Consider the following 24,730-nt stretch of genomic DNA (forward strand, 5'->3'; position numbering starts at 1 on the left):
GTGTCCATTTTCCTCTCTGTGAATATCCATTTATAGTCTTGCAGGAGGCCTTCAGATTATCATAGTATCTGGATTGGGTCGTTGTTATAAGAGTTTTAGCCAGAGGATAGCCTCTCACTTTAAAATACTTCAGGCCAAAATAAAGACAAATTCAAGTGAAGAACAGGTCAAGTACAAGGACAGAAAGTCTGGGGTCGAACAGTATTTCTACCACATTCTAGCTGTGTGACTTGAGGCAAGGAATTTAACCTTGCTGTGCCTGAGTGGCCTCATCTAAAATATGATGACGATAATAAAAACTAGATAAGAGGCTTAATAAGATCATTCAAATAAAATGCTTAGCCCAACATGTGGCACAGAGGAAAACCTCAATACTTATAAATTTCTATCATCGCTTTTTTTTTTTTTGAACTGGGAACAGAGTTTCTAAGATGTCTGCAGATCTAGAAATAACAAAAACCAAAAACATAATAGGTGATAAACACAGTCCTAATACACAGTAAATAATCTAATTAAAGAATATGCTTTCTCTCAGCTTTTTAATTTGAAAAATGTTATGTCTATAGGAAATTTCAAAGAATAGTACCATGAACATTCTAGATTATTCGCCCTTCACGTAAGTTCACAAATTGTTAAATTTTGCCATATTTACTTTCTATTCCTCTTTCTCTCTCTCTCTCTCTCTCTCTCTCTCTCTCTCTCTCTCTCTCTCACACACACACACACACAGATGACCAGTGTTGAAGAAGCCAAGACTCCGATTAGTTGGTTCATTCTATAGAAGAACCTACTCCATCTATTTGCCATGTGTATAAAAAGCCAGCCTTTTTCAGAGAACCTGTATATTGTATAAGACATATTATGTAGTAATATTAAAGCTGCGATAATTGCAAGGACGAAAGGAGGAGCAAATAAAAAAGATATATTTTCTTCAATGCTCCCTTGGGAAAGGTAAAGGGTCTCAGAGCTCTATTCTTAGTTCTGTTAATAAGGAGAAAGTAAAGGCTTTCATCAAGAGGCAAAGAAGCCTGATAGACCTGGATGAGGGCTAGAGCTAGACATGTTACTGAATAAAGTTACTAGCAAAGGACTTTGAGAAATATCCCTGTGTGTGCACAGGTATTTCTCCCTTCCCTATACTGAACAAAACATTTAAATGAAGGTTCTCCACTCTCTTTAAGCATCAAGTTATCATGCATATCTGGCGGTAGACCAAAAGGACACAAAATACTTTGTCTCGAGTAACTATATACCTGAAAATGTATTCTGCAGATTTTAGGTTGAACCACATAAAATGTTTTCTAGTTAAAAAGTCAATATTGGCAATTTTGTATATTCACATATATTTGTTCCAGTGGGAAATGTCACATGTACAAGGATATACACTGCAGTATTGTTTACAAAAGTGGAAGTCTGGAGATAACCTAAATGTCAATAGATAGGGGAGCAGTCGATAAAGTACGGCATGACCACACAATGGAATATTATGCAACTGTCAAAAGAAAACGAATTTAGAAGCTCTCTATGTACCACCTGGGAAATTTCTTGAGATACATCATTAAGTGAAAAATGTATGGTACAAAATATTCAGTAAACTACCTTTTGTGTAAAAGCAGGGAGAAGGGTAAAAAGATATATTTGCATTTCCTTATATATACATAAAGAAATTCTGAGAGGATATACAAGAAATTAATAATAGTTGTATAATTTCAGGGGAGTGTGAACTGTGCAGATGGAAGACAGATGTTGGAGGAAGACTTTTAGTGTATCCCTTTCCATGTGCATGTGAACCAATTGTATATGTTATCTAGTCAGAAAATTTTAAGTAAAAATCTCTGGGAAGAAAAGTTAAGGTATTAAATGTTTAGATGGCGAAGCAGAAATTGGAAAACGATTCTTGCTATGTCTTCTATCTACAACAATGCAGTTAAGTTCTAATCATCTCTATGACAGCATACTAATGTTTACATGGTAACCATTAAGATATAAAAAAAAATGATGATTTTTTTGGCATGCTATCTTTGTGTTACCTTAGAGAACACAATAATTTATAAAAGGCATTTATTAAAAGAAAATTTGATTTTGAGATATTTATAATATATATATAACATTTATTTATTATATAGTTGCAAAAAATAAAAATTCCTGTGAATATTTTACCTAGTTTTCCCCATGATAACCATCCCCAACCACTAATCTGTTCTCTATCTCTAAAACTTTGCCATTTGAGAATATCATATAAATGGAATATTATATAAAAGGAATCATACTGTATGTAATCTTTTGAGATTAGCTTTTAATAAGCTTTTGCAACCTCAGTGCCCATATTTCATGTTCCCATATGCTCTTTTTAAGTCAGGGTTATTGAGAGATAATTTACATGTTGTAATATTTATCTTTTTCAGTGTGTAGTTACATGAGGTTTTTTTATAGTTTCATGACAGTATAATTAATGCATAACAAACTGCACATTTTCAAGTGTTGGATTTGATCAGTTTTGACATCTGTATACATTTGTGAAAGCATCATCACAATCAACATAATGAATCTATCACCCCAAAAGATTTCCTCCTGTTCCTTTGTAATCCATTTTTCCTAAACCACAATCTCATCCCCAAGCAACCATTTTGCTTTCCATACCCACAGGGTTGCATTTTCCAGATTTTTTACGTAAAGAGAATCATACAGCATGTAATTTCATTTCTCTTGCGTAAATACATAAGAGAGGAATGGACGGGTCATATAGTAGGTATATGTTTAACTATTTGTAAAAACTGCAAAACTTCCAAAACGGCTGTATTTTACATTCCCGCCAGCAATACATGCAAGTTCCAATTCCTCCATATCCTCACCAACATTTGGATCAGTTTTGATTTTAGCCATTCTAGTGGGTGTAGTAGTATCTCACTGTGGTTTTAATTTACATTTCCTTCATAACTAATGATGTTGACCACATGTGTGTGCTTGCTTGCCATCTATATATATTCTTTGATGAAGTATCTATTCAAATCTTTTGCCCGTTTTTTAAAATGAGGCTGTTTCTTATCACTGAGTCTTGAGAGTTCTTTATATTCTGGATAAAGTCCTTTATCAAATATGTGTTTTGTAAATATTTTCTCTCAATCTGAGGCTTTTTCCATCTTTTTAGCAGTGCTAAAAGGCACTGCTTTTAAAAGAAAGCAGAAAATTTAATTTTGATGAAGTCCAATTTACCGATTTTTTTTCTTTTATTGATCATGATTTTTTCTGTTATATTTAAGAAATCTTCATCCAAGGTCACAAAGATTTTCCCCTACATTTTCATTTATCAGTCTTAAAGACTTAAGTTTTATATTTAGGTCTATTACCCAATTTGAATTAATATTTATATATTATATGAGCCTTGTACAGAATCCGAGGGAACATCTGCTCTTAGGGCCTGAAGCAAAGAGAAAAGCAGTCAGTGAGAGAGTTGGAAGAGAACAAGCAATGTACTGACACACAGAAGCCAAAGAGGGAGATGGCTGCAAATAAAAGAGTTAAAGCTGTCAGAGTCTTTATGGAGCGTTGCATGAGGACCAATGGAAGCAAACAGAGTAATGGTCGCTGGATTTAACAAAATGAGGTCGGTGGTGGTCTTTGAGACATCAGTTTCAAGACAATGACAGACAGAAGCCAGATTGAAGTGGATCAAAAGAAAGCATGGATGGTAAAGAATAAAAGCTTTAAATCACTCTTTTGAAAATTTCGGCAATGAAAATGAAAGAAACACATATGACACTGAACTCAAAGAGTTTCTTGACTAAGGAGAAGGACCAGGTAAACAGAGATTAAAAGAACACAGAAACATATTAGATAATTGATGAAGCAAGGTTTGAGATGAGGTAGGATGAGAATTTGTTAAGACCACAGTTTACCTTTTGCAAGGAGACAGAAAGTGAGAAGAAAATTGGATAAAAGCAGAGACGTTTAAAGATGGTGGCTAGGGAAACACAAGGACCTGGCTCAACCTTCCTGGCAAAGTAAGGGAGGCACTGATCTACTGAGATTAAGAAAGGTGCGGTGGGTCTTGAGGAGTATAAAAGGGTTTAAAATTGGTGATGTGAGGGAAGTGGTGGCTTGGGAATTGAATAGAAATAAATAATGGGCTTATCAAGGAGCTCTGACAGCACTCCTAGAGAACGAATATGTTTGTAAATTTTAATATTTCCTATATTCCCTTTCCTTGGCTGCCAAGAGTTCCAAAAAGAAAGACACAATTGGATTGTCGTTCCATAACTACACTGCAGGACTTCGCTACCTACAGCACTTGCGCTCTCTTTTCTAAGACTCACAACCTGTTTGGTATGTAGAACAGGAATTGCAGTTCCACTTTATACATGAAGAAACAGAAGGTGAGAGAATGACTTTCCCAAAATGCTCTGCTAGCTGGGACTTGAATCCAGATCTTTTGATTCTAATTCCAGTAATTAGTATTTCCAGTAATTTCCTGACTGCATCATGTTGCTCTCTGTCTTCAATGCTCTTCATCGCCATTCTTAAAACCTGGACTTTTGAAAGTTCCTTAATTGCTATTCTACCTTTCCAATCCACCCCACGCTCTCCTCCATTCACATTCCTAAACCCAACTTTGCTCATACTTTGTAGAGGGTAGAGTCTGCAGAAGAGTTTGGGGCACATGAAGGCTCAGTTTGCAAACAGAAAAATGAACTCTCAAGCTGCAGCCATGCTTTGCCATTTAGAATGAATTCATGCCTGATTCTCGGTGTTTTCTTCAGGCTCTGGTGAAGAAAGACACAAGGAATCAGGAGAGAGCAGCCATCACAGAGTGAGGGAAATGACAGTTCGGGTTCTGGAAAACACCCAATGTAGGGCTGCAAGACTGGAACCTGCTAGAGCTTTGGGGCTACAATTCCTGCCCACCCTTCTCCCTCCATCCAGCTTTCCAAATTCCCCTAACTGAAGTAAAGCCCAAGAGTCTCCCCTAGAAAATCATCAATGTATGATAAATTCTTAGAGCAAACCTAAACCTAGCGCCTTTATTTTGCCTCGGGTGAAAATTTTGGTTTTTAGTGTGTTGGGCAATCAGTATAAAAACTTACAATGGGTGAGTGGTAAGAGTCTTGGTTACTTGTGAATACAACAGTTGTTTTTTTTTTTTTTTTTAATTCAGCTCCCTCTGACCTTGTAACAGTTATTTTGCTACTGTAGACTGTGATGCAAATTAAGGCATTTCTATTCTTATTTCAAAGTCCACTGCATAAAATAAGTATACGCTTTTCAAAGCAATTGACAGCCTAATGTTCCACATTGAACTACAACAAATCAACACGTCACCAGATTATTTCATTATGATTTGACTAAATCATTTAAAAATTTATCAAAAAAACTAATTTTCATGAACTCTCATATAGTTTCTGGTCTTAAAAAACAGATACTTCTCCTAATATTGCAAATTATATACAAAGCGAGTCCAAAAAGCAGCCTCATGTTTTTTTTCTACAAAAGATCACTAATTTTTTAAATGCATGAGTTAACGTAAATATAACTGTGAAAGCAGACCTCTCACAAGCTAAATCATCCTACAACCTGTACTTTTTAGTTGGCACTGGTTACAAAAACAATTATTCTGTAGTAGAGCATCTTATATTTCCAAGAACTAAATGATACTGTGAAACAGCAAAATCTAGTAGACCAGAATTAGTGATATTTCTGCTTTTAAGCACTAAAGGAAACAAAGACTAAATTTAAGGTGAACCCCCAACCCCCGCTCCAGCCTTTTTAAAGGGCTGCTTCTGTTATATTTAATCCACTTTCACACAGTTTTTCTTAATTACACTACAGCTGTCTGGTAAGGCACAACTGACCACTTCCATCATGAAAACAAACTGTACCCCACCATCTAAAGTTCTTGATTAAAAAGCGAATGTTTTTGTGAGCCCAGAGAAAACGGTGCAGCTGCTCCATTTCACGAGGCAGGCACCTCTACTCCATTCAGCTGTGAAGAATGGCAATGACTGTAAATTGTTCTTCCCGATCGGTTCCACAATAAAAACAAACCACACTACTCTCAATTTTTCAAAGCCAATTTTTTTAAGCCTCCAGTACACTAGAAACAAGAGTTGTGTTCTTCTGATTCATGGCCTTTGATTTCTACATAAACGTCCCTGTATGCATGTAAAAACAGGTCCCTGCAGGATACTCACAGAGACTGTATATATTAACTTACCAGATGTACCAGAAGATAGAAACGCCATCAGCCTACCTTTTAAAGCAAGATGCTATTTAACAGCTTAAACTGCCTGTGACTAAAGGATGACTGTAAAGAACATACCGTATGTGGAGAGGCAGGCATTAGGTGGTTCATGAGAAAGCTGCAGTGTTCACAAAAACTACAACAAATGGTTTTGAACTTGAGTTTTAATGCTCTTGGTTAAAATCCATACTGTGGAATTAAGGTCAAGTCACACATCTGCATTTGCAACTAAAACACTAGGAATCTGATTAAAAGCTAAAATTATTGTTAAGAAACTTCTAAATGTTCCCAATTTAATCACTAGCTCAAACAACATTTATGGTTTAAATGTGATCTCCAAAGTATATTCTCAAACACTTATTAAAAAATGTTTGATCACATCTCCCCTATATTTATATAAATGTATAATTTACTTATTTACAAACAGAGCACTGTACTAATATCTAATACACATTCTAAAACATATGCAAAAATAAATGGTTCGTTAAGGATGGAATAAAAATAATTTATAAATAGAAGTTTTAAGACTGTCTCTGCACACCTCCAATGGGCCCTGTTGCACAGCTCCTGGGGCACTGCCCACCTCTTCCCCATCTTCCATGGAGACCCTAAATGGACCCTCACCTTGGCCATAGCTAATGTGAGGCCACGCTGGTCTAAGAATTCATTTGGATGAATTCTCTGATTGCTGTAAATTTCTACCCCTGCACCCAAGAAGATATTTTGTGGAAACATAAGGCTATAATCTAGTTTAGAACAGCTTTCAATTCTGACTCACGACTAGAGTGTTGCAATGGAACTTAAATGCGATCAAACGTTATGGAGATAAAAACAAGAAAATATTCAGATTTGTGAACCCCCACTTTGATGGCAAAACTTCTGGCATGAAGCTACCAATGATTCCTCTCTAATACAAATAGCAATCGATATCGCCCACATCAACAAGTAGGTTTCTACTGAAAACAACAATCTGTGGCCGCTGCAGTGATTGCACACACAACTGTGCTGGTCACCAGCCTTTCCATGTGTCTCCTATTGACACTTTATGTTTCCAAACTATCTGATTTACAAACCCATTCTTTCCAGGAACACTAGCAATATGTGATTTCAGGCAATGGAAGTTAACATCAAGTGAAGACTCTTTGTTTCCACTGAGCCCTGTCAATAATGGTACGTGTTAGATATTTATTAAGTCTACACGATTTTGCCAGGTTTGGCTAGAAGCTGGTCATACAAATATCTTCGTCCTCAAGGAGCTAGAAAAAAAAATCTAACAAAAATTATCCTTGCACAGAAACGTCTTTCTTGCCTTCTTTCTCTCTGACCATTTGTTCTCAGTCTCCTTCACAGGTTCTTCATATTCTACCTAGTCTCTTATTCACCTAGGTTACAAGACACACCTCGTTTCATTGCACTTTGCTTTATTGGGTTTCATAGGCTTTGTTTTTTTGTTTGTTTGTTTTTTGTTTTTTTTTTACAAACTGAAGGCAAGACCCTCTACCAATGGAAAAATTATGACTGGCTTTATCACAGGACTCGCTTTGTTATGGTGGCGCAGAACCGAACCCACAATATCTCCGTCGTCTGCCTGTATTCTCTTCTCACTCCACCTCTAGGAGAGCTTATCCAGCAGTATAACTCAAGACAGACCAATATGCCTTTGACTACTAAAGTTATTTCTAAAGCACACTTTCTTGAGCTACAGACCACACTTCCCATACTTCCAACTGCTTACTTGATTTCTCCAACTGAAAGCCCCAAGAGCACTTCCAAAGTCTGGCCAATTTTCTCTCCTTGACACCTCTCAAAACTTGTCTGCTCCTCTCCATGGCCACCACTTTAACTCGGCACCATCCTCACTGAGCTTTTCCCTCAAATATCTGCCCTCCTTGACTTTCTCTTCCACATCACAGTCAGAGCCATATTTCTAAATACTCTGACCCTTTCCCTTGCTTAAATAAGGAGAAACAGAGGACATCCTGAGGAAAAAGAAAAGTCAAAGAACAGAATCTTAAGGCTACAAGAGATTTGAGAATTTTATAAGCTGAAAGGAAAGAGCCTGTGATAAGGAAGAAAAGAAAGAAAAGGATAAATAGAGCAAGGTCCCACAGCATCGGGCAGTCCAAGGGCCTTGGAGGAAGGTCTGCCTCAGAGGCAGAAAGAAAGGTTATAAGGATGGCTGGGATGGAGGTGAGTCTGGATGTGGAGGGAGGCAAGCTGAGGGAGCATAAGCCAGGTGTTACCTATTTCCTTGGAAAAATGATGAAGGAGATAGATTATTATATCCTTTTAAAGGAGGGGGTCATGACAGTTGAGTTTCTGAGAAAAGATGTTCCAGTTTGGAATAGTCACTATGGTTAATTTAAAAAGCAGCTGATTAGGAGTAAGTCTGAAAAATTAAAAAGAGAGGCAAGTCATCCTGAGTGCTGAGCTGAGGCTGGAAATCATAAATCTGTACCTGAGTCAATCAGCACAGCACAGGTTGCAACGGTGGTGGGCAGGAGAAGGGGGAGGAGTATGATTATGGTGCTAACTGGCTTTAAATCACCTACAGCTCTCAACACCCACCTTCATCCATTGAGCTCAGTTTCTCCCAGGCCAGTGCCATTTCATTCCTCTTCCTCTGCTGGAACCTGTGTTCCAATCATAATGAACATGCTATACCATTTCTAGAACCTACCATGCTGTCAGAACTCTGTCTTAGGACATGCTGCTTCCTCTTTATTAATCTGTTTCTCTCTACCCCTCTCTACTTCCCTCCACTATCTATGGAAACAAAAAGGAAGACTCCAAAATAAACTTGATTGGCCAAGGTCAGCAGGCCAGTATGACAATTAGCTGGGTACACAGTGAGCACTCTACAAGCATTTGATTGGTGAAGGGATCATATGATATGTAGGAAAAACCCATCCTATGAGGGAGGCAAGTTCTCTACAGGATGTCAAGAGAAAATAATGGTATCTCCGCCTCCCCGCCGCATCGCGTGTAATGAACTTATATAGCATTTCTGAGGTCCTTCTTTCCATAAACGATTCATTCTAAAACTTAAAATTCAATACTTAAAGTTCTCTACATCTTTAAAAAAACAGAAGTCTACAGCCATGCTACCCTGAACAAGCCCGATCTCATCTGATCTCGGAAGCTAAGCAGGGTCGGGCCTGGTTAGTACTTGGATGGGAGATCAGGTGCTGTAGGCGTAAAAAAAATAAAAAATAAAAAAAAATAATAAGGGATTGTAAGCTGACAAGGTCTTTGCAATCTTTGAGGTCAACCAAGGGTTGCCTCGCCTAAAAAATAAAAATTTTTCAAAACTTAAATAAATAAATACATAAATATTGAAAGGCACTTGTTTTTTTGAGATTTTTGTGTAAGTTAATGCCACTTAAGTCTCCCCGACTAACAGACACACATTTATGGAGTTTTCACTGAGGGTTTCTATATTTACAACTATTTTTCTTAGCATGTAATTCAGAAAGACAAATGAGTTTCTGGGACTCATTTTGACTGGTATGCCCAAATGTGCAAATTACAGGTATGCAGAAGCTACATTTCTGGATAGATGAATGAAAAGGGACACTGGTCTTGGTGTCCCTGCTCCTCCTTTCCTGACTCCAAGTTCAGAAATTCACAACGCACTGGTCTCTTTAGTCACTACCCAGTCTTGCCCCCTCCTTTTAATCATCTCCAGCCAGCACCACAGAGATGAAAAGGTACTAATTAATCACTCACTCATTAATTTAATAAACATTTACTGACTACCTAATACGTTACAGACATTGGGGAAAATAGAAAGACAAATAAAATGAGAAGCTTACAATCGGGGAAGGAGAAAAACATATACAATTATTAAATACAATATAGTAAGTGCTAGAATGTAGGTATGCCTTTACTCAACAAATATCAAACACCTAATATGTATACCTGGCACTGTTTAAGGTGCTGAGGACTTAGCGGTGAAAGAAACAAGAAAAAACAAAGAAAAAGAAAGTTGTCCTCAAGGAGTTTAATAAACAAAGAGCAAATGAGCAAAGAAAATAAAGGCAACACAATGAAGGCAGCAATTCTTCCAGACCAAGCAGAGAGCACAGGCCTTGCCAGAGAATCTGCCATCGGCTGATCCTGGAGGATGAGCACAAAGGTAAGGGCAGGAGAAGAGGATGGTCCAGGAAGCAAACGGCACAGGCCTGTGAGAGAACAGGGTGTGGAGCCAGAATGACAGAAAGACTTGCTCCAGCAAGAATCCCAAAGAGAGGGAAGGCAACCAGAAATACTGCAGTGAGGAATCAGGAAATCCAGCTCCAAACGTGAGGTTGGCAAAATTGTGCTCTTTATGGAAAACGAAAACGGCTTTTCTGTTTCCACTGTTTTCCAGAGGTAAGGAAAAATAAAATTTCGTATGCAATGAATTTGACTAAATTTTCATTTTATATTTGATAAATTTACCAGGGTGCTAGGTATAAAAAAAAAAAAAAAGAAAAATATTAATTAATCAACAAATAAGCAAGCAAACACAAGGACCAAAACAAACTTCCAGGTTACTATCTGCTGGACTTAAAATGAAAAAAGAAAATCATAATTAAAAAAGCTAGCATGTTGACTTTCATATTCAGAGTACAATGTGTGTGCTACACAAATTGGTATTTACATATCTGAAAGAAAGCAAATTACAACATGAAAAATCAAGAAGACAAATAAGAAAGCATATATTTAAGTATAAGAAGGAATAGAGCATAGAGGCTGGGAGCCGGACTGCCTGGGATGTCACTGCCTCTTGCTAGCATTGTAACTTTGGGCAAGTTATTTAGTCTGAGCTTCTTCCTATGTAATACAGAGGCATAATAATAGTATCTACCTCAAAGAATTATTTTGAGGGTCAGACTAGTAAATACATGTAAAGATCTTTAAACGGTACTTGGCAACTAAGCATAAACTGTTACTGGGGGGTGGCGGATGGGGTGGTTATTGTTTTTATGATCCAGAGCTGAGTACTTACTCTGGAATCTATATGAGCTGCTGCTGATTCCTGGGAAGTTGTTTTTCCTCTTATTAAACTATATGAAAATGCTGCTTTATTAATGAAATAATTCCAGCTACTAATACTCTAGAGTTGAAACCTAAAATCAGCAAGCATGCTTAGCAATGCAAACTGTTTAATCCTACTTTTGGTTTAGAGCTTAATTTCTTGGAATGTTCTCTATTCACAAAAAATAGCAACAGCCATCTCTGAAGCAACACACTCATGCTATCTTTTTAAGGTGACAGGATTTTAAAAGACAGAACTTGAAATAGTTGCCTAAATTTCACCAGACCAGAGGTTCTATGAAAACAGAGTAGGCAAGAATGCTTATAGGATCCACCAGAATATAAATTCCACTAGACTGTACGTTTCCATGAGGGCGAGGACTTTTGTCGTGTTTACCAATGTATCACCAACATCTAGACCTGTACTGGAACATGGCAGGAGCATATGTTTGAATAAATGAACAATGTGGTTAAAAATGAACTGTCACAATCCTGAATGATCAATTACACAACTGTAGGAAATTACATCTATATTTAAATGATGAAAAAAAGGAATACTAGGTAAATTTTTAAACAATCACACCTTTGAGTTTTACGTGAAGTGCTGAGTTTACCCTCAACACTAACCAGCTCACAATATACGAGGGGAAAAAATTAAGCACCTCCGAGTCCTTGTAGATTGCCTGAAGAGAGTTGTATGTTTTAACCAAAGCAGCACCTGCACCATTTAGAAGAATAAATTCAACAAGAAATGGTTATGAATCTATAAATTATACAGCTTTGGGGGTTCTGTCATTATGTGAGCAACAGCAAGTGTTTTCTGGACTTGCAGCTGGTGCACTATTTCTAAACTGCATGAGGACTTATTTTATTCACGACAAAGTTTGAAACCTGAGACAATATCAATTTATTAATCCGATGAACTTTAATGTTAAACAGCAAAAGTTTTATTTTCTAATATAAATTGTTGGCCTGCAGATATAAGTAACAAATAGTATGTCGTTGAGCTTGCCTGCGATACGCAATAACTTGTAGTAAAAAATATTTTTAAAAATTGATTGAATTTGGGAGGGAGAGATTACTAGGGCTGAGGGTTACCACCCCTCTTAGCCTCCACTCGCCCACCCCACAAACATATCCTGCCCTTTCTCTGAAAAAAAAAATTGATTGGATTTAACTACATATGTACCATGAAAAAGAAAAAAACACAAGTTTTGCTACTTATTGCAAATTTGCTCTTTTATAATCTGATGTCCTGACATAATCACAATTTTATTAAAATTAGAAAATTTCTACTTTTGGGTTCTAACTGCCATATTTGTATTCTAACATGCATCTATCCCAAAAAATGACCAGAAGGCTAATTCTGATTTAAATTATTATTCCATATTAAAATAACTTGTAACTGAGAACTGTTCTACCATTTATTTTACATGTGTATGTAATATACGTAACATATATAATACATACATATTATATATACACTACTTTCTCAGTTAAGAATTTAATAAATATTCAGAAAAATATCACTAAGATAATAAGTGTGAGAAAGATTAAAATTTGGTGTAGGGCATTTTATTTCTAAAACTTAGATGGATAGATGTGCTTAGTAAATGAGCCTGTAAGAATCCTAGGTCTCCTTCCAGCTACCAGCATTCTTTTCTAACAATCGAACTCACACTTCCCCAACAGAATCTACATTAAATTCACATCAACCTTCTTTTGGTTCTACAACTACCCTGTGCTCTGCAGTACTCTTCCATGACGTCGCCCCTAACTTCCATCCTCCTATGGTTCCTGCTCACTCATCTGTTAGGGTAAGTGCCCCTGAGTATACAGCACTTCTTGACTTCCCACTTTATTAACTGTTTAATGATCTGTCTCCCCAACTGATTGAAAGCCATGCGGGCAGTGATTTTATGTGTCTTGCTTATCACACTGAATCCCCAAACCCTAGCACAGTGCCTAGCAGAGGGTCAGAGCTCAATAAATATTCATGAAACATAATTTCTCATTCATTTAACTAAAATTATTGCCCACAACAGAAATGCGAGTTTTGTAAGGCCAAAAACCATGCCTCAACCATAATCCTCAGTACAGGCCTAGCCGAATCCCTGACACAAAGATAACTCAACAAGTCATTGATACGTCAATAAAAGATATCAATTCAATAACCTAAATGATTCTCAATTTTAAAAGGCAACTTTTAAGGCTTTAACATTATTACAAAAGCTATAAATACTATTAAATTTGCTCAATGCAACTAATTTGTCATATGATTTTAAATAAGAAAGTGTCAAAAATAGAGATTTAATCTAAATTAGAAGTTTTTGTGAGTCGTCAATAGTTTCTGAGATAATGGTATGATTTTATTAAGTATTAGTATTATTATTCAGCACTGGAATATTATGCAAGAAAACAAAAAGAATATTTTGAAAAAAAGATCTTCAGAGTTTGGCTACTGGAAGGGACAAATACATAAAGAGAAAAGTGGTGAGAGACAGGATATGAATGAGGGGTAAAGGAGTTCGGGCTTTTTGATCAATGAGATGCTTTCCTTGCTAGCATAAGTGGAAAGCTGCGTATTTACTGGATTTGGGAAGAGAAGGCTAGGAAGAGTGCTTCAATAATTTAAGTGTGAGAAGCCAAGACAACATCTGATTTGATGTGTTCTTTAAAAAAATTAATGACAGTAAGAATCAGAACAAAGAAGTGTCATCAGTAGCAGGCAGTAACAGCTCAAGCACAAATAGGTTCAGGGCTGAGACAAGATAGCAGGTATAGACATGGAAGGCGTGTTTTCAAAGGAAACAGAAGGCCAGTTGCAGAGATAGGATGTAAACTAGTCAAAGAAATTCTAGGAGCCAAGATCAAAAAGGTAGAAGGAAAAAGGGCAGGGTACCCTGGCAAAGACATATGAGTGGTCCTAGAGAATAAACTCTGAGCCAATAGATTGTAAACAGTGAGGCAGAGTGATCTGACCAGTATAGACAACATTAGAAATATGACCTCATTGTTAAGACAAGCTGCTTCCAATCAATTCTGGCACTGTCACCTACCAGTGAACTCCAAACTTACCTTAAGTGATCCAGTTCCCATCACTTTTTTTTTTTCCAGACACTCTTGTGCAACCTGCACAACTGGCCTATATGTTGAGAACTGCCTACAAAAGTGTTCACATTACTCCAAGCTTCCATGGTCTCAGTTAAATCTAAACAAATTTGTCTTCCAACAAATTGTTTATATCCATCATATAACTTCATATTGTTTTGTTACTTAATTAAAGAGAAGATATTTATTTTTAAAGTCTTTTTTAATTAGGTCAGTTCTTCCCTATTTTAAGCATTGTAATTTCTATTTTCCAAATTACTAAAAATATTGATGGCTACTGGTTTGGAATTCCTTACATTGGTAAAAGACAAACATGTTCTTAATACTTTCCACTTGTAAGAGGTTTCTGCTTCCCTTCTTTATTGTAATGAGCTTGCAAGATTACTCCCCAAATGGCAATGGCTTTCTGCCTGCCATATCCCATTACAACCTCATACCTACTTTGCTGTCTGATATCACCTTGGCTCCCTTTCAGCATTACTAAGCATTTTCCCCCACTGAATATCGATTTCAGATTTGCTCTTAGATGTATTAGCTTGCATTTCTAAAGCTGAATCTCACTTATTATTTCCTGTGGTACTTCTAAACCTTTTTAGGTATCTTGGTGATACTTCTCTTATTTCACTATCTGAGATGCTTCCCAATTGACTATCATTTGTAAAATTGGTTGACACACTATTCATTTCCAATTTCAGATTTTTAATGAAAATGCAAAGGAAAACTAGGTACTGTGCCTTTACAAAGAAGTTGCATTTCACCTTAGTAAGAAGAATACATTTCTTTAATAAGAGTTGCAAATTATCAGGTTATTAGGTCAGTAAACCCAAATTGTTTACTTATGATACAAAATATATACTCTAAATTGTGTGACTAGCTTTAAACAAAAAATAATTTTTCAGTAGCATTTATTTTTATTTAATGTGTATTCTTGGTTCGATTTCACTCTTTGAGATTGAGTTAATGTCAAGGTACTGATTATTTGAAAAGAAACAAAAGTAACATTTTTGGTTAAACTTCAAATGTTAAATATATTTAAATTTCTAAAAACCCAACGGTCTTTGGCTCTCTAATGACTGTAAGAATGTCATTGGTTTTAACTGAATAAAGGGGACTTAATTAAACAGCAATGATCCACTCAATATTTTAAATAATACCTCATTGTATTTATGACTTATATTTATTCTTTCTTATTATGCCATGTATAACTTTTTCTCCTGTGCTCAAAACATATTTTAAAATATAATTTGGCTAGGGAATTTTAGGATACTTACTTCCTAAATATTGGGCTTACATAACATAAAACTCTTGTCTGAGATCCTTCTTTATTTAATATCACTCTAGTTTTCTCTAGTTTGACAGTGCCAACTTGAAAGCATTTTAAAGATCAAGACTGCTAAAATTAATGTTTTTCAATGCATTTTTGGTTAAATTCCATTAAATCTTAATTATCATAGTATGTTTTAACTCTAGAATCTTTGAAGAAAACGCTTTCTAATCCAACTCAGGTAAATAAAGAGTTAAACATGTGCAGTTTAGGAAAGAAATATGGCAAGTCCATGTATGTGGCACAGTCTTAAAGAGTGATGTTTACACAGGGAATCCTGGCTCTGCCTGCACTATATTATGACCCTTGTCATCACCTGCCCTGGAGCAGTTACATGTGTGTCTACTTGTCCCATTAAGCCAATCTCTTCTGAAAGGCAGAAGCAATCTGAAACCTTGGTATCTTCCGCGAGGCCTCCCACAGTGCTTTGCACAAAGCAGCCACACAATAAATGTTTGAGAAGTTGTTTCAAAAAAGCAAAGTTCTTGGGTTTGCCTTGACACACAAACCCCATGAGAAATGAAAGCAAAAGTACCTAGGTAAGTTTGGGGGGCAGGGAGGTGGTGGTGGTAAGAATGTTAACATATAACCTCCAATAAAATATTTAAATGTGATCTTTAACTCCTCACTAATGTACTTGAACAAGAGTTGAGATTAAAAAAAGAAAAGAAAAAAAAAAAAAGGAACTGTTCATCTTCCCAAATTAGAAGCCAGGGAAGCTTGATTATTTTGTTTGAAAGTATTTTCTGAATTAGACACACCCGTATGACACAGCCAATGTAAATAATTTGTTCTCCTGGTGCTGCCACTGCTAACAATGATGACCAGATCAACAGTACAAGAATTCCCCAGTAAAGAGTGACCCATTGTGAAGAAAACAGATCCTGAAACAAGGAACTGTATTTAGGATAGGTTTCTACTTTCTGAATTCTGGCACACCCTTAGTTTGTAACGCCTATGAGTCATTGTCCCGGTAAACCTGAAACTAATCTTTCAAAGGCGACTTGGTTTAATTCAACAAATATTTATTGTGCACTCACTGTATGCAAAGGCAAAGAATGGAAACCTGAGAAAAAAAGAGCCTGCAAAGGAGACTGAGAAGAAGCAGTGATCAAGGAAGAAGGGAAAGATACAGAAGAGAAGAGTATATGGATGGAACCCAAAAGAGAAGAGAGATTGGTCAACATTCTCAGATGTCACAAGTGGGGAAAGCTGAAACCCTAGAAGGAAAGATAAAATTCTTAGTGAGTAAGCGCAAAGTACTGGGATCAATGAACAAAATTATGAGCATCTTGAATTTTCCGTATTTAGAATAATTCTGTTTTGTGAACCTATTCCTTAAGAATAGGTTCCAGTTCTTTTTATGTTTTTACCAACTTCCCTACTACCCAGACATGAAATTTCTTCCATTTCCCTCTGATAACTAATGCAATCAGTTACCAAGTCTTATCACTCACACCCACATGACTACAGTCACAGGCATGGCAGTTCAGGTTGTGTACTGCACAAGAATGCCACATCTACAGGAAGGAGCATTCACATCATTGATGTGTTTATTTTAACAATTTTCCAGTAGATGGCAGTCAAGAGTCTTATTCTAATTAAATAAATATATTACAATTTTTTAGCAGATAGAACTAAAATGTCTTGAAGAAGAGACATCTTTTTAACGCCCAGAATGTACCGAGTGTGTTAGTAGTGGCCCTACCCTAAACGTTTCCCATTTATTTTCTAGTCCTCATTCGACCTGCAACGACCACAAGTCAGACTCACATAACATCTTGCAATAGCTTCCAAACCGATCCCCTAATTTCTCCACATTTGAGTTCATCCCTCAAATATCTGAAAAATGTCCTAAGAAGAGTTCCACTAGAATAACTTCTCCTTCCAAAAAGTCTTCAGTGGCTCTGTCATCAGTTTCTTCAATCTCATATTCAAGGCCCTTTAAACCACATCTTTACTCTTTCTTTCTAGCCTAGTCTTTCACAACTCCCCAAGAAATGCCCTGAGAATTACTGTCTGCCTGACATATATCCTATTCTTCCCTACTCCGCTATCTTTGCTCACGTCATTTCCTCTGCCCAGAATTCTCTCCAAAACTCAGACTTCCTGATAGAAGTTCTAAATTATATTCAGTAGCATATTTGCAGGCAGGGGGGATGGGGAGGGGTGACTAAATACTGTCTTCAGCAAACATCCAAAAAAAAAAGTATTCCCCTCTTTGGCTTTGGTTGGCATTCTTGTTATTTACTGATATGTAACAAACTACTCCAAAATTATGATTGAAAATAATGACTATTTTTATTATACCTCAAAAATTTATGGGCCAGAAATCTGGACAGAGCTGAGCGCTTCTTCTGTTCTGTGTAGCAATAATGTTAGAAGTTGTTCTGGTATTGGTATTCAGCTAACAGATGGGCTAGTCTGGAGGGTCCCCATTTCTCTCTCTTGCCAAAAACCTTTAAGGTCTTCATTCCTTAAGGCCCAGCTTAAATTCTCCTTCTTCCAAGAATCTTTTCCAGGTCCTTCAGTCAGGTTTAATCTCTCATTGCTTCAAATTCTCTCGTACTTTTTTCTTCATTATAGTACTTTTCCTACTCATAATCTTACATTGGGTTTTCGTTTATGTAACAAGTGAAAGAGACAGAAAGGCAAAGGGAGCAGCAGAATGCTGTGACCCTATTAATTTTCAATTTAAAGTTTAAAGAGGACACAAAATGTTCAGTGTGATTAGACTGAGTTCTATGTCTGGGCTGATGCCAGATGTCTTGTGTCATTGTGCTTAAAGATGATTTCTAATACTGCATATATTTTTGTTCTTGAAAATGGAACTTTCCCTTGAAAAACTAAAATCCATATCCTATCAGGTGTACTGAAGAGCTACATTAACGGGATTGTGAAATTATACTAAGAAGAAAATCTTGAAATAACCTATATAAAAAGTACAATGCTGAGCTAGAAAAGATATAAAAGATGTAGTTAAATTTTATTATTATGATTAAAAAACTGAGACCCACTAAATATGAATGGACTAAAAAGAATTCATTTCCTATATAAAAACAAACAAAACAAAACCAAAGCTACAAAGATCTGTGAAGCAACATATGAATAGAAATGCTGGTGGCGGCACTGTCTATGAGAGACAGACTCTATACGCCCACTACCAGGAGAAAAGATAAGTAAATTATGAAATCTTCATGGAAAAAAATACTATATTACAGTTCAAGTGAAAGAACTAGAGTTACAAATATCAACATGGTCAAATCCAACAAACACATTTAATGATTTAAAAAAAGCAAATAGCAGCAGAAAGTAAAGAAAATGATAGCATTTATGTAAATTTTAAAACAAGCAAAACAATACTATACTTAGTTTGGAATTACACACCATATGTGGTAAAAGTATTAAAAAAAAAAAAAAAAAGACACAAGAATGAGTGGCTTCCATGAGGGTTAAAGGGATAGTATACAGACCGCTTGCATGGTATCCATCCATGATTTATTTTTAAAGCTAGTAGTAGGCATGTGAGTGCTTGTTGTATTATACTTTATAACTTTTGTAAAGCTTAATTACTGTACAATAAAATTTCAAGATAAAAAAAGATTCATAAAAACATCGGTTACGTTTTCGTCTTTTGAGATATTCACTATAAAAATTCAGCACAGAGAGAAATAAAGATTAAGCAGTCTACATGCTGAAGGGCTCAAGACCATTGGGGTAGGCTATGTGAGAAAAAGGAAGCAAAGAAGTCTTTGCTTCTCAAAATAAGATAACAGACAAAAAAAGACCCAATTAAGCAAACACATTTTTTAAATTTTTAAATAAATCACACTTCAAATCTTTCCCTCCACTTTTGCATGTTGATTTTAAGAGGGACTGTACCTTTACCCCACAGCCCCTGCTGGAGGTAGACCGTAAGGAAAAAGGATGCAATACAACACAGACCATGCTGTAGCCCCTGGTATGGCGTCAGAAGCAGAACAAACAGCGTAACAGATTTAGTGAGCACAAACTAGTACCACACATTGATTGATTCAAGCTTTATCTGCGTTCTCTGCATAATCTACACAACGCCCCTAAGAGGCTGGGAATTACTACCATGTTTGTTTCAGAGAGGCTAAAGGATTTGCCAAGGCCACACAGCTAGCAAGTGGTAGAATCAGAATTCTAGCCAGAGCCTGACACTTAATCAGTGTTATTCTGCCTTGCTGTCTATCCAAAATTATAAATACCAAATATCTGTAAATTACCTCATTTATATCTGGCTCCAAAACATGTTTAATTACTTTAAAGCAGCTTTGCTTTGGTAATTTAAGTATTTCTCCTTCTGCAGCACAGCACAAAGAACTTTACAGATCCCTCTCTTACAAAACCACCTGTCCTACGTCCACATGGTTGTCAAGGTTTAAAAACGAATACAAATAATAACAGAAGCAATTCCAAGGGAGAATTTTTCTTTTGTGGGAGGGGATTAGATGAAAACATTATAGAAAATGAAAAAGGAACACCACCTGGAATAATTTTCTCTTCTCACATCTTGGACACCGCATAGGGTACAACAATGACAAAAATAAAGGATCACAGAGTCCTGAAGTTGAAGAGACCTAAGATCTCGGAAACCAAGATGACACCTTGAATAAATAATTGATTGCTGCTTATGAATAGAGACTCTCCAGACTTTTCTCCTTGTATAACCACTAACGCATTCACATCTCTTAATGAAAGTAGTAACTTATCTCTAAAAGAAAGGCAAAATCCTCTTAATTTAAAAAAAAAATGTTAACGCATATTAGTTTGCCACACAACAGGTCAACCAACGTGCAAATGTTCTATCAAACTGGTCATTCCTTCCGGGCTGAGCAGGTATCCTGGGCTGTGTCAGTATCCACGAATCTCGGAAAGACTCTCAGTACCATTGAAGCCAGTGGTCCCCAACCCTGGCTGCACAGTAGAGTCACCTGGAAACTTTAAGGGACTGCCGCCGAGCAGACTGTAAGTCTAAATGTGACTAGTAAAACAGTAGCGTCCAGAAGAAAACATAAAGGAATATTATCCTGATCTTGGGATAAGCGAAGATTACTTGCATAGGACCCAGAAAGTGCTAACCAACAGAGGAGAAGACTGATCAATTCAACATTAGAATAAAAAATTTATTTATCAAAAGCCACCCTAGCGGAGTGGAGAAGCAATCCACAGTGTGGGAGGTAAGAGTGACCAAAGTATACACCAAAGAACAGTGCAACGGGCTCGAGGCTGCTGTAGCCATCCAGCACCAGACGGGGACAGTTGGTCTGAAGACCAACCCTCCACAAGAAGGGAAAAGTACAAAAGCAAAGATCCTAGGCCATCTTTAGAACCTGAAGCCAGGGTATGCCTACAGTCAGCCCAAGTCATGGACTGTTTGGTTATATGAACCAATAAATGTCCTTTTTCATTTAAGCCAGGGTATGTTGGATTTTCAGTCACTTTCTTCATAAATAGTCTCAAATGACACTCAGTTCAGACCCACTTACACTTTAAATCTCAACTCCAAACACAATGACAAGCTCTCTTTTGGTCAATTCACCAGGCATAAATCTACCACATGTCTTCATTCCTGATTTCATTAAAACCTTAAAAGTCCTGCTAACTCCAAACTGAGGTTGTCACTTGCCAAATCTCACGCATAATAGGCTATCTTTCCATTTCACAATAATCATTCACCCTTTGGAGTCCTACTTCATACTATCCTTAATTTTACAGTTCACTGCTTCTCTGTCTTCACTTCGTAGTCCTTTCTTTCTGCTTAATTCCTCCCTGATTTCTTTAGTCCCCAGCTCCCAGGGCACAACACTCTTATAAACACTACTTATTGAAAGCAACATGGTTTCCTGTTTGTTCATTGGTTCATCCAACACATTCATGCAATGATAAATGTGTGCCAGTCCATGTATTTGTAAGTATCACCCTATTTTGCATCATAATCCCAGTAGCTGTCAATAATTGTATATCCTCCAAAATTTTACATTCTTAAATTTTAAGTGAAAAGAGATCACAGGAGTCTGCCTTATACTGCTAGCACTGCAACACTAATATTACAGACACACTGAGACAATACGTTTTTACTTTTCATTGTTTAATTTTTTAAATTGTTTATTTTGCATCACTCCAATTAAAAAAGAGTTCTTAAATTTTTCTGCAAAATTCTTCCTTTGCTTTTAATGCACTTGGAACCCATTGTGGAATTTCTTTGTCAACACAAAGCTTTTTCCTTAAGACTAGCATAGGCTGGACCATCGTGAGAGGCATGGAAAGAAGGGAGACAGATTTTTCTCCTTTTCGCACAGCTGGTTAAAAAAAAAAAGTAACACCAGACGTGAAAAGTAAAATTTAGACTCTAAATTCTAAAATTTAATCTAACAATAAAGAAGCACCGAATTCTTAAGACATAGTATAATTTAGCTATCTGCCATAACACCATTTCCTCCTTGATTAGAAAGGCCTACAACATTTTTTACTTGGCCAACAAGGTTTATTTTACTTCAGTGAGCACCACTGGTATAGAAAAATAGGATTCCTTTGCTTTTTAAAAGGAGCTGGTGGTGGTCAAATAAGTGAGAAACTAAGTAAGAGTTTAAATTTTATAAAAGGCTTTGCTTTATTGATAATATTTCTGAGAGTTTTTAAAAATAATGAAGTAACGGTGTTTAATCTCCACATTACAGATTAATAGATGTATACCCCACCCTGCAGTGAGCTGAATAGCAGTGAGGGAACAGACCACATCAGGCCTTTGAAGTACACTGAAGACTTGGGATTTTATTTCTAGATAGATCTAAAGCTATGGGAGGGTTTTGAACACAAAAGTGACATGATCTCACTTATACTTGAAAAAATCACTCTAGCATCAATGTAAAAACAAAGACTACACAAATATTATGCCGCTAATAAGTGAATGAGATAAATACATAAGTTTCTGTGGAAAGATGTATAAAACATGTAGTTAACTTAAAGAGCTAAGATACAAAACAGTGTATGCAGTCTATGATCCTCTTTGTGGAAAAAAGTATATACACACACACATGCACACACACACATGCACACACAAACCAGTGCCATACTTTAGATTTCACAAAATTTACAGCTGAAGAAGTAAATTCACAAAATCAAATTGTTCTAAACCTACTTAAAAGTTTTCCAATTAATCGAGTGATAGTTTTAAATTTAAACTTAAATTCATTTAAATTAAATTTTAATGAAATTAAACAAAATTTAAATGTAGTTAAAAATTGAGGAACTTAGTCACATTCCAGGTGCTCCACTGCCACATGTGCCTAGTGTCTAATTTATTGGACAAAGCAGATCGAAACACCTGTAGAAAATACACATGAAAGGTTAAAACCTGTTTTATTCTGGGGCTTAGAAATGAGGATGGGGGAGGGATCTTCTCACATTATACCTTCTGGAATGTTTATGCCACATAATAAACATTTTTTTCAGATTAAAAACTATTTACAGGCAGGGTGCATGGGGTCTGAAGCTTATACAACTTGTAGAGCCCTTTTAAAGAAGAATATAAAATTACATAAGAAAGTGAAAATGCATTTAGAAGAAAAGCAACCAAGATTTACAAATTTTAAACACTTGAAAATATCACAAACATCACAAAATCCAGAAAAAAATGCCACCCTATTTTTTATTAATCATCTGGCAAACCTCTATACTTTTTTCATAAAATTTTTGACTTCACGTTTCTACGATGACAAGTTTGTAATATAATTTCTCATATATAAAATTGAAGAATAATTTGATGTTTCTTCAATTTTGATATAGAAATAAAATCTCAGGGTATTTCAAATTCTTATGCAGTGACTAATCCCAAATATTCTTTGAATTGAAGATACTTGTTAACTATAAACTGATTACAGTCACATATTATGAAGTTTTATGTTACCTTTCTCCATATCAGTATTTTGTGCTTAAATCAAAAAAGCAAGAACAAAAACCATAACTTTTCCGAATGTATTCATGAAATTCACTCTTCTTCATTAACTAGATTTTTAAACAATCCATCAAGCATATTTACTACTTCTATTCAAAATTTATTTCTTCTTCTCAAATATTACTGCTTTTGGAATAATTTGAATACTTTTACAATATATTTTTTGTCATCACAGTAATTTCTATTTATTTCATCATTCATCTTTATTGCTTTAGCCTTATGTTCCATTATCTGAAATTTCTTAGTTCTTTAATAAAGGTAAAAGTAAAAAAAAAAAAAAAGTAACTTCTTATATGCCTAAATTGGGAATCTGTAATTTCTCAGTTTCTTACTGAAATGTTCTCAAAACATCTTTCAAACTGCAGTTAAAGTTGCATATTCCCAGCTCAACTTCCCTCTAGCCTGCTCAGAAAAACGCCTTTGATCACTCCAAAGCAATCCAACATGTGAGGAAATGTGATGGAAGGAAGGTCAGGGTAGAAAAGAGACAGCAGTCTTAACCAATTGTGGTTGAAATATCTTAAAATTCTTCAAATTTTGCAAAACCATATGGCCATGTGAACAGATGGCTAGACATCCTCTCAGGGCCCGTGGGGGAGGGCGGGGCGGGGAGGGGGAGCTTTGTAAAGAAGGGGCTCTGAAACCTAAATCCCAGCAAATTAGCTCCAGTAAACTTGCCTCTGATTACGGGTAAACAGAGTAATTAGAAGATCCAGCTTAAGCCAAAGGTCCTTAGCTCTATCCCCAAGGAAGCTGGGTGTTTCTCCCCACCTGTCCCTCCACCCCCACGTAGAATATTTAATTTTAGGCTGAAGTATACTTCTAGGAAGTCTTATTAAACTCTAACTTAATTTCCCACATTGCACAGCTAGAATTGCTCAATCTTATTTTTGCCAAAACTGTGATTCGCACAAGGCGAAATCTTAATTAACCAAAAATGTCTAACTGTTTTTCAGAAACTTCTTCAGTTTCAGTTTCACCAATCCATTGTTCTGAGTGACGAGTCCAGACTCCCTCTCTCTAAATCTCTGGAAACATCAGCCTTGTTTTAGCATAA

At 36.2% G+C, this 24,730-nt stretch overlaps 1 protein-coding gene, 1 long non-coding RNA gene and 1 pseudogene across 5 annotated transcripts in view; 2 read left to right on the forward strand and 1 right to left on the reverse strand.

Annotated features, from left to right (window-relative positions):
* The window catches only part of UMAD1 (UBAP1-MVB12-associated (UMA) domain containing 1), a 190,564-nt gene that overhangs the window by 74,151 nt on the left and 91,683 nt on the right, over positions 1-24,730 (reverse strand). The gene's annotated exons all lie outside the window — the stretch shown is intronic.
* On the forward strand, positions 9,327-9,432 carry LOC111743093 (annotated as a pseudogene).
* LOC111742462 overlaps positions 10,178-24,730 on the forward strand; it is a 37,565-nt gene continuing 23,012 nt past the window's right edge. The window contains exons 1-2 of the long non-coding RNA XR_002781337.1: positions 10,178-10,373; positions 12,950-13,074. This is a non-coding gene — a long non-coding RNA (uncharacterized LOC111742462). The remainder of the gene's footprint in view (positions 10,374-12,949; positions 13,075-24,730) is intronic.

Source organism: Pteropus vampyrus, unplaced genomic scaffold (genome assembly GCF_000151845.1).
Source record: "Pteropus vampyrus isolate Shadow unplaced genomic scaffold, Pvam_2.0 Scaffold4, whole genome shotgun sequence".
NCBI lineage: Eukaryota > Metazoa > Chordata > Mammalia > Chiroptera > Pteropodidae > Pteropus > Pteropus vampyrus.